Source organism: Haliaeetus leucocephalus, unplaced genomic scaffold (assembly GCF_000737465.1).
Source record: "Haliaeetus leucocephalus isolate CR32 unplaced genomic scaffold, Haliaeetus_leucocephalus-4.0 Scaffold897, whole genome shotgun sequence".
NCBI classification, from domain to species: domain Eukaryota; kingdom Metazoa; phylum Chordata; class Aves; order Accipitriformes; family Accipitridae; genus Haliaeetus; species Haliaeetus leucocephalus.
Genome location: NW_010973333.1, coordinates 1,273,175 through 1,285,010, shown reverse-complemented (window position 1 = coordinate 1,285,010; position 11,836 = coordinate 1,273,175).

Below are 11,836 nucleotides of genomic sequence, written 5' to 3'. Positions count from 1 at the left end.
AGTGCAAATGAACTGCAATCGATCATCCATAATTCTTCCTGCATAAAGAGAAATCCAATTGTCTGAAAACATGAGGCAGCAGAAACTGAGTTGATATTTCAATTTAATTCACTTCAGTTCACCTTATTGACTTCAACAGTATGCAGAATACTATCTTTTATCACTCAAGTGTCACTGTTCTTCATTTTTTGCATAGTGAATATGGTTATGGCTATTGATGTGCTTATGAAATATGCACTTAGATTCCTCCACAGTATGTCTGGAGGTGTGCCTGGGGATATCAAGAATTGCTCTGTGGTGGCTGGGTGGGTTGTGTTTTTTGGGGGAGGGGGGGGAGTCAGGGGGAAAGCAGTAGGCTAATCTTACAAAAGCAACTTCCACAAGGTCACAGACCTCTTTCTTTACAGAGCTCACTGCTGTTGCAGAGTGTATAATGTCATTACAGTTTCCAAGAAAGGCTCTATTTGTTCCATCTCTTTGGCATATCCTTGCAGAACTGATTATGAGCCAGATTACAATTCTAAACCATATGAGAGAAAAATGATTATCAAGAGCTCTTGAGAGAATGATCGTAACCTGGAAAATGTCATTCTCCTCACCCTCCATGACAGATATATTTTTTTCTGAAAAATGACATCTTAAAATATAGATTACCATGCAGAGGCCAGGCTTTGCTTTCTGCCGTGCCTGAGGCCATGGGTCAGGCTCACAGCTCACGCAGGACACCCGACTATGGCCAGGACATCTGCAGAACGTCCTGCCTGGCTTTCAGTAGAAGACAACACCCACCTTGGTGAACTGGATTCCCTTCTCGCCTGAACGACATCACTTGTCCCAAACCTCGGAGATGTTGTGGGTTGCCTGGCTTTCTTCCTCCTTTCATTTTCTTGCTCATCTCCTCAGCCAGCTACAGTTTGGAAGAAGAAGGGGGATGTTCACAAGGACTCAGTTCACCCTCATTCCCATGACGTGCTCCTTTTGCACCTTTCCGTTTTACCACTAGATGGAAGCCTTGACCTCCAGTTCCTCCATCGGGTTCCTGACCATTTCAATTCACCCCCCAGCTTCTATGGTGAGCTGTTCACCTACACGGAGTCAGGCATTTAAGTGACAATTCGCTGGGCTCAGGCATTTCTGTGTGTCACTGATTCGTACATGGAAGGTATAAAACCGTATAAACCTCCCAGGTGTAGTGGCATTCTCAGATAAAACTGTAGAGATTACTAAGGCTATGTAAATCTTTACTAATGGTATGCAGCTAGATTGGCTCAGCCGTGGATAAGCAAAGGAAAGAGAAGGTGATCGCTGCTTCCCACCAGTCTCAGCACAGGGGGTAGTCACCGGTGGTACATAGCTGGGGTTGCAAAGCCTTTTGAAGGCTGTTCCCTGCAGCAGCACTGAGCTCCCCAAGCTCCAGGCACCGCATGAATGAAAAGTGAGTTTTCAATTGTTACTACAAGAAATTACTCACCCAATACTTCCTATGAATGAATATTTTTATATCTTATTTCCGAGCAGCTCAATGTGAATTTTTATGTTCAGAATTCAAGGTGTTTAGGACATACAGCTCTCATGGGATGATTCTCTGACTGAGGAAGTAGCTCTCAGTAGTGGGATACAAACTGCTGAATACTCACGATTATGAACTCAGGATTTGCTTTTGAAGAAAACCCATGTTGGCTGTTAGCCAACATCAATGAGATCAATGGGAGTTATTTCTGCTCCAAGCGCCAAGTCAGATGCTGAGAACTCTACTGTTTTAGCAGACAGCAAATTCATTTCAATACTTACACAAAGCAGAGAGGAGACACAGCTTATAGAAACTTGCTTAGAAACTCAGAAGGCTATTTATTTCTGAAAAGAATTTCTGATGCTCATGCATCGTTAGTCCTTACTTTTATAAGCCTATAGAAAGCTCCAGGGGCAAAGGGGAGAAGGTCCTTGTTTCTTGCTCTCCGATTTTATTTTTAATAAAAGTGCAAACATCTGATGTAATCTTGCTGTTTACCCCGTGATTGTTCTCACACACCGTACTACAACAGTTATTTCTGTAGTGCTACTAAGCTGCAGAACAGTTTAGATTAGGTGGTGTGCATGTCAGCCAGTCACACGTGAGCCTACATATGTGCGGGTACATCAGGCAGTGAAAGGTTGGGCCTTGGGCTCTAAGGGCAACACACATAGCATGGATTACATCTGCCTAAATAAATTCTCTTTTTCCCCCAGAATATCTGGCTTTGTCTTTAACGCCAGCTAGAAAGATTGTGCTGTTGCCCAAATTGTGATGGGCACTGTTTGATGGAGCGCTAGTCGATACAAGCTAAAACTGCTGAAAAACATGTAGCCAGTGTGGACAATCGCAGGCTAGTCATCATTCCATGGTGCCATGGACCTGTTTCATCTACCAGTATAGGCATAGCTCTTAAAGTCTAGGCCCTGAGCTGGTACAGATAAGCCAATTCAAAGGATTTACACACATTCATGTCAGTCAAGGATCTGGCACACACTAGCACAAGATCAGTACAGGTTAGGAAAACAACATCTGTGTATTGGTTTTCATCGTAATATACCTGGGAATTTCACATTGCCATTTGCAAATGAATTGTGTGTAACACAGGCAGCAAAACTAACCCTCTCGTGGGCTTCACAGGCAGCTCTTTTCTCTTGGGCTCTGCTTGGGGTTAGGATTGTGCTGTCCTTGCTCTACATGTCATTAATCCCTTCTGTTCCTTTGAATCAATCTGTTTCATAGTCCTGACTGGTTTTATTGGGTGTCTTTTTTGTGGATTGGGGCAGGAAGGGGAAGATGTACCATCTCTGTGAAGCAACTGCATTTTAAGAAGCAATACTATTGCTTATTACAAGAAGGAGAATGTCTTATGTGTGTGAGCTAGTCCACACTATATACATGTTATCTCAGTGGGACAAACTACTTAGTCTAATGTAGTATGTCTGAACTTCAAGAAGACACTGTAAAAAAAATTACTTTTCCTGGAAAATTATTTGTTTAGTGTAACCACAAGTAACACTGGGGATTATTCTAACTGAAAGGGATGGAAAATCTTGAGGTTGGGCATGGTTTCTTCGTGTACACATTGCCGTTTGTTCCTTGTGGAGCATACAACATTGGTTAGGGCATGGTCCTGCACCAGCTGGAGTTTCTGGCTAAGGTCACCTCAACTTCAGCATTACAGGATGATAGCCTGAACTAATAATATTCAGCTTGTATACATCTTTTATATGGTGACAAGGGAGGCAAGAGCTATAGCTGAATGCAAAAAAAAAACCCCAATGCATCAACTGACAGGAATCATGAGTGACTGTACTATTTGAAAATACTTTGAATTAATTTCTGACACCAAATGCACTTCAGGTCGCCAGTGTCCCTTTAAGAAGTGCTATTTACTGTGAAAGCCATTTGGAGAAAATAAGCAAAAGTCTCATTGATAACGGTATCAGCATGGAATGAAGGACGATGCCACTGTATTTCATCACTGCCTTCTGTTGTAAGGCTTGTGTTTATTGAATGAAAAACTGTAAATAATAAATATGTGGTAAGCTTCTATAAATAGCACCTTTTTGTTATATTAATAATTTTCAGTTTTCCATGATTTGCAGATGCCTCGGATTTTGCACGCGGAAAATGCACATACACAGAGTGGACCTTGCTGTATGGGAAGAGGTGAGAATGCCAGTCTGATGACTAAAATTTGAATTCTTAATTGATTTCAGTTTTATTCTACTCTATAGTTACAACACAGTCATGTGAACATTCATTTTATGGGCCAAGCTGCTTAAATCTTTTCTTCCATTAATAAGCCAGCTGCTGCCTAGTCACGCACCAAATTCAGTAGATTCACAATCTGTTCCTTAATCTAATTACTAATAAAGGTGTCCACAGAAAACTTTTTTGAATTGGTCAATTTTACAAAGTTTAATGTAGTTTTACCAGTCAGAGATATAAGTCAAAGGCTGCACTGGTTCCAATGTCCGATACAATTAGGTTAATGGCATGAAGCCACTGGAGTGTGGGGATGCAGGCAGACTGCTCCATGCCCAGGAGTCAGAGCCATGGTCATATTTGCCCTTGCTGTCAGAGAAGAGAATGGCAGTGACAACAGTGGCCAGAAGGATCTTTCTAGAAATAAAAACTGTCAGGCTCTCCTTGCATTCTCACGCCCGTAGGCAGCTGTCCTACAAAGTACTCCCACTTCCTAGAAATTTCAGTAGCTTTTTCTGGGCGCAGAGAAAGAGCTTTTCACAAAAAAAATGGAACAACTTGGTGTAATGAAAGACGTGAACTGCTGTGCTCCTCAGGTCTGAGTCTTTCCTTATGTAGGCAGTAGCATGAGAACATAAGGAGAGACCAGAATGAGGTCTCTCTGCAAGTGAGAATTCATCTCAAATGACTCGCACACTTCTGGAGAAGTTCCTAACATGTTAAACTTCCTGCAGCAGCTTCCTAAGTATAGGATTTTTCTCCCCATTTTCTTCCTGCTCCTCACCTTCATTTTTGTGGAGTTTTTTTTCTTAGTTTCTATCAGCCTGCTTCCAAGCTGTGTTTTAATTCAGCTGTAACAAAGTCAATACTGGAATGAGCAGCATGCTGTCCTCCTTGACCATTGTTCTGGCTATATAATGTCTTACCTCACTCACCCTTCAAGTTTGTGATCAAGATCAAAGATGCCAAGTTTGATGTCACATCTATGCACTCCTCTGACAACTGTTTCTCTTCTACAGAGGTGCAGATACAGGCAATTTCCACCTTGAACAATACCTTCTGTCATGTGGACTTGCCTGTGGATTATACAGAAATTATTACTAAGTATTACTGAGAAAGAGCCTGGTTTATATAGACATGAAGCCTACTTTCATTAGGGCAGTCAGATTTCAGCTATTTATAGACTGGTTCTAGCTTTTTCTTTTCTCCACAGGGAAAAAAAAAATTATGCTCAGTCATAATCCTATTCTTGTTTAATGTTGAAAAGGAGGTGACTAGGAAGAACTAGAAAACACAGAGCAGAATTAGATGGAACATTCTCATTACTGAGATGAACAATCACCATGTGACCGCTCACGCAAGGGTCAGACTCTGATTTCTCCCTGTCCCTGAGGGCCAGAATATCCAGTCTGTTAGGGGTGTGCTATGCTGCATAAGCAGGATAAAATCTCAATCAGAGCCTTAAAAGAGCTAGAGATGCCTGGAGAGAACCCCTTAATATGAACCAGAATTGCTGTGGAGGTGGAAGGAAGGTATCTGGGTATGACATCGCTCAGGTCCCAAAGCAGTCCGTGTTCACATGGCAGTGCACCCAGTTTCACAACCCTTGTTTCAGATGCACTGTTATGTGAATTCAGTCAGCATGATTTGGGACTTGAACTGCTAAGTCCACATGGCTTGGGAGTGTCCCCACCAGCTGAGGAATCTCCATACTGTGCTCCCAGGTACAGACATCCCTTCTGACTTCTTCCCTCCACGCAGATGGATGGGGAGATGTCAGACGAGGACCTCTGCCAGCACTGCAGGAGCGGAGGTCGCATTAAGGACATTTAATTGTGGAGTGGGAAAGGAAGCGCTTGGTAGTTTTTTAGCACACAGGCCTAGGCTTCTATTAAGTGACAAAAGCTAGAGTGGATTTCTAATGCTCTACAAGTAGTCCCTTTCTTCTCTTGCCCATCTGTAGCTTCAAAGCAGTGGAAAAAGAAGTCCATCATTTAAAGAGAGATATTCTTACAAGAGAGCTCTTAAGCTGCTGGAGACTTTTACTGTAACTTGAGTGCCTCCAGGAGTCCCAAGGCATACGACTCCTAGAGACTTTATTATAAAATGGAATTCAGATAAACATCAGTAGCACCTCGTCACCCAACATCTGCCTTCCTTGCGGCTGCTTTCTATTTGCCCTGGCCACCCTGCTGGAACTGATTGGTGACCCATGAAGATCAATAAAGATCATGTAATAACAGTATACATATGACTCAGCATCCCAGCAAACTGCTTGTTTGGTCATTGTCGCCTAGATCTTAATTATGTGAATTTTCAGGTTCAGGGCACGAAATCTGCCTTGTAGGTACATACATGGGCTATTGATTTCACTAACTCTAAGCAGCGAAATTAGGTGTTTAAGATACCACCTACTTGCAAAAAGTGTGCTGCCTAGTACTTGGAAGGGAACAAATTCCTCTGGAGGTGACTAAGAGGACCTATTCCTCTTCACTGACTTTGAAGGGAGTCCAGAGAGATAAGTTTCCCAGCCTGGGTATCTAAACTTCAGCAGTTGGACCACTTGCCCATGAATCTTCTGCAAGAACCTCTGCTACGTGGGAGCAAGGGAGATCTGCCGGAGCACAGCCTCATTCCTCCAGCACCATGTCAGTGCTGGGCAGGGCAGCAGACAGGCAGCCCGTGGCCAAGGGCCTTATTGCAAGAGCCATAGCGATATCCCATCCCCTGTCCCTTCAGCAGGGCACTCACCATCAGGGGAGCTCCTTTCTGTGCAAGGGCTTTTTGCTAACCTGCGACGCAGAGGAGCAAGGGCTGGTCCTCGTACATTTCTTCACTGCATGGAAAAAGAACAGAAAGCCAAGTTGTAACTGAGGAGCAGCCCTAAAATTAGTTCAAAAAACAACGTGATGAATATCACAGAAAGGTTTCCTCTTATAACCAGATCTGTACAAATAGTGAGAAAAGCAAATAGCAATGTGTCTCTGTTACAGACTAAGTAAATATTCTGCTACTGAGGACACTGTTGAAAGTTGAGCTTACACGTGGCAAATAAAGAGATCAGCTTAGCAGCAGGATTCATAGCCTTTTAGATTTACTAGCATATGCAAAACAACAAAGACAACACTCTTAGAGCACTTCATATCTTCACAGCACTGTGTAAACATTACCTAGGCATACGCCTCAACAAACCTCTGTATCTTCTCAACGCCCCAGTGAGACAAAGCTTTAACCAGACCCTTGCTCTGTGGGAAGGTTGGCTTCCCTATGTGTCCAGCCTACTGCCTCCCCTGCAAGGTGGCTAGATATGGCTGTGGTCTTCTGTCACTCACACTAGAAGAGAAACCTACAGCAGATAAATCACTATATAGTTATTGGAATGTAAACCACTGCTATTTTTTGTTGGCTGATGAAATGATCCAGAGCCCACACTCAGTTCCCTAAGCCATCTAATACCCTTTCCACAGCCATTGCAAAATTAGTCACAAGCTATACCATAAGCTTCCACCATTATCACCCATTAAAATTCTTCCTTACTTACAGAATGTTTAAACATGTGTTATTATATCATGGCTGATATAATCATGGCTGACAATGTGGGTGGGGAGGTGAATAAGACTTTTTTGGTCCATTTACTTCTTCCAGTGCCGAAAAGCTTTGCCAAAAATGCAAGAAAGGAAGCAATCACTCAAACAATCCAATAAACATTTTCTTCATGTGGGTGATCTCACGATACAGCAACCACAGTAACTATAATAGTTACTAAAAGAAACTTTTCTACCCCAGATAAATGATCTTATCCCACAAGAAATGTTTGTCTAGCAGAAATAGGCAGTACACTAAGACAGCTACGTTAACTGCAGTTTATGGGTTAGTATTATAAAGCTCCTTCAAGAATGAGGAATTTGGAGGCATCTGTCTATACAGGAGAATACTATCATAAGCTTGGACACAGCTTCCCTACCACCCACGTGTCGGCTTCTTCTTTAACAAGGAAGAGAGGCACCACGCAATGTGAATCACCCTGAGGGTGCCTGTCTTTCTCCATTGACTAAGGAAGGCAGATGACCAGGTCAGCTAAGCCCCTCAGCTAACAGTGCTCAGAAGAGTGCCTAATATTAAGCAAAATTCATTCTGTCCAATACCTCTTTGGTATGGTCACTGTTCCCCTGGAATAAAAAATGGAGCTGCACGCAGGTCTTCACTCAATGAACTGCTCTTTGCTTTCATGCATAGACAATCTGTATCCTTCTCTTTCACATCCTCTTTCAGAAAATAATTTCCTTTAAACTTTTCCCCAAGCGGAGACTTTTCCTCTATCCTGTGCTTGTACTCTGGGCTGGTGACTAATATCTCTGGTTTTTTTTACCCAGAAGTTAACACTACTAAGTTCTCTGGGCAAAAATCTGTTTCTCTCATGTTCAGCACAGAATTGTGTAGAGTGAGAGTGGAAGGAGAAGATGACATAGCCCTTGTTTACAGCAGCACAGATTTTCCTGTACTCCTGCACTGCCTTATACTAAATATTCTCCAAACTTCAGCTCACTGTCTGAGGACAATAGGCAGATGCTGGAACTCGTAGTAAGAGGCATTTTTGCTGTGGTTTCCCCAGAGAAACAGGAAAAAAGTGGATTTTTAAGGAAGATGAACAAATAGGGTAGGGACCCGGAAGATGAGCTAAAAAAGGCCAAGCTGCGACAGTTAAAAAAAAAGATACTTCTAAGAAAGTAAGCTCCTTAGGGCCATGAGCCAAAAATGAAGGGCAGAAGATGGCAATTTATGTGAAAATTGGAGCAAAATAGAGGGATGGTGTAACTTTGGATGGGATAAGAGGATCCTCTGCTATTCTCTTAATCACTCCATCCCTTTCTTATGTGCTTGAGAGCTTCCTTACCCTCTGCCACCAACATATGAACTCATGGCTCATATTCAGAGCAATAAAAGAGATGTAGATTTTGAAGAATGCTAAGCATCTGCATTGCCCATGGACTAAGCGCTGAAAATCTTGTCGGTTTTATGTGGGAACCTGAACACAGACGTAGGTACCTAACTTTAAAGGGATAGGCTTGAAAGTGATTGTCTAAATGTAGGATGAGATTTTATTTGATAAATCCCAGGTGAATAAACTTGGCATCTCTATCATTATTCCCTGAATAGAATTTCTGGAGAGCAGTTATGGGAGCAACTTCTGGGCAAGCAGAAGTAACTTGTAAAACTTCTTTTCACATTCTTTGAGCAAAGGCAAGTGGTTAAAATCATGTATTTCGCTTCTTCCTTTGACAGCCTTGGAATAAATTTTTTACAAGTTTTTAGACTTTTTTTTTTCTCTTATGTTTTTCTTAAGGATTTTTGTGGCCCTTGTATCTATAGCATTATCACGGAAAATATCTGAAATGGAACTATTTATGAGATCAGTCCTGCAAACACAGAATACTGTCCATAGTGCATATTCCAAAAATACTATGTAGATCCATAACATAGTAGGCCGTATTAGACCATAGTAAGTAGTCCCAGAAATGCCAACATGCACACGCACGTATAAGGGTATAAAGGGAGTGTATATTCAAAATTAATTTTAACATTTTTACATACTAGTGCCATTTGCTGAGCAGATAAAAATAATGAATAGAGTTGCCTTAGAGTTAAGATTAACAGTGTATTTTCAGACAATGAACATAACTGTTTCATTGGTTTCATGCATTTCTATTTTGCCCAGAATCCATATCTAAACCGTCTCATGAAAGTCACACACCATTTCTTTGAGCATAAACAACATTCCTCACTCACAGACAAGAACATGCTGATCAGCTTCCTTGAATAGCTACTTGAAGGAGAGATGATGAATTTATTCCCTATTCTCTGTGGAGTGGCATTTTTTTACATGCTGACATGCTGTGATGAGCACTTTATGATGCATAGCTGACTGGCTCTAATACCACTTGATCCTTTATAAATTAAGAGGCAAGAGGCTGTAGCCTATCGTGAAACTCCATTACTGGGATTTGGATTAAGAGTGTCTTGCACATGTTACTGTCCTTCTTTTAGCTGCTACATGTTAGGTGCCTTGAGACTAGCTTTTGGAAACCTTTTTCTCAAGTCATCCTTTTACTGCCCATCTGGGCTCTCTGAAAGGATCTATTTGCCAGTGAGCTGCATGGGCCCAAGTCTGGGGAAAAATCCAACAATCTGCAGAGAAAAAGAGTAAGTTTAGAAAGACTTTTTTCTACTTCATTTCCATCTGCGCTGCAACACCTGATCCTGACTACTAGAGTAAATGCTTTTATTTGCATAAATATTTCTAGGTTCACCCTACAAAGATTTTACCTGCTATACTATGGCAGTGACTGTTTTCCCAAGAGTTCTGTTATAGTAGGTGTAACAGTGGCTACAATAACAGTTAGGCCTTCTCCTTTCACCTCTAAGAGTTGGTGGGTTTTTAAAGTTTGAATACAGCTTGCTTGCTCCTGCATTCTCCTGGGGTACGGGGCTTCCTACTGCAGCACACCCCTCCCGCCCCGGGTCCCACAGCCCCTGTACGCCCAGCAGATTGGCCACGTGGAATTTTATGGGAAGGAGTAAAATTAACCGGAGGGAGAGAAATGAGAGCTTAGACCTCCTCCTCCCCTCTGCCACAACAGAGAAGCCAGACTGATACCGTTATTCCAGCTGTGGCCCAAGGAAAACAAGGCAGAGGGCCAGTGGGACTAGGCAGGGCTGTGCAGGGCCCGGCCAAATCCTGTAGCATAATTTCATTTCAATCTTATTGTCATGAACAAGACCTTCTTGCTCCTGAAAGGCAGAATGTTTAAATCCAGCTGGGTTTCCTTGCACTTGGGGGCAGCTGGGTTTTGGCTCGTGCGTCAAATTGTTTGGAGCGAAGAGGTGCAGTTAGCAACTTCGATAGTTGGACATTGTCTCTTGATGCGTCTTCCATGGAGGTTGATATTGTTACTTTTATTCTTCCAGACAATCCTTTTCCCCCGTCAAATCAAACCAATGTACTCAGAGAGGACATAACCACCCCTCCGTGTACAGGCTGATACCCATGAGTCACCAGAGGACAGCTCCAGGCAGTAATGCTGCCAGCCACGAGTGCGGAGGTCTTGGCAGATTCCCCAAGAAGCTTCTGCTACATCGCAAAGCTCTGACTGAGGCATAGCAGAGCTGAGGACAACAACCATTAGATGCTCTGTCACCTACACAGTGCAGCTTTCCCGGGGCAATTAAGTCAGAGTGTAACTGCTTTCCTGTTTCGTTAAGATTTCTCCCCCATCACTAGCTATGTGATGCTACTAGAACACTACTAGAATGTGTAGCATTCACAAGATCAGCCACATACTCTCATAGTCAAATTGTTACCACAACCAGAGGTGGGCTAAGCATATCTACGCCCTGATCCACTTCATACACTTATGATCCCTGGCTGCCTTAAATATCAAAGTTGCATCTTGAGATAAATCAGGGAAGTATCATTAGAAGATTGCCCTGTCCTTATGCTTTTCTTAAACATCTGCTTTTGGCTACTGAATGAGACAGATACTGGGCTAGATGGATCTTGGATATGACCTAGTACAACTATTCTCATAGTCTCTAATAAAAGAAGATTGCAGAGCAGCCAGGGAATCTGGGAGGCACTGCTTTCTGAAAGGAAGCCACTCACACGCTCTGGTGATGGGCAGCCAGCCAAAACACTAAGGTAGATGGGTGGCAATAAACTCTGGAGATAAGCAGATGGCTCCCAAGCTACAGAATGAGTTTACAGCAACAAATACTAATGGTCTTAAGCTATTTTATGAACTTCTTGCAAAATGCCAGAGCCAGCTATTACATGTCTGAGCTTCTTAAACTTCAAAGCTATTTTTTTAAAGTTGATTTATACAAGCCAAAAGAAGTTATGTAATTTTCAGTTAAAACTTGCAGACCACAGAAACAGCATCCAAATTTTTTTCCTAATAATCCTTTCTGGCTAATGGATTTTTGGGCCAAGCTTCTGCCCTTCATATTTTTATATAGCCCAATTATAGTTCTGCAGCCCTTTCAGTGCAGTTTGAGAGCAGCAGCTGAAGTTAAATTGAGCCCAGGCTGCTGTGGTCCCATCTTCTGCCCTGGAGGAGC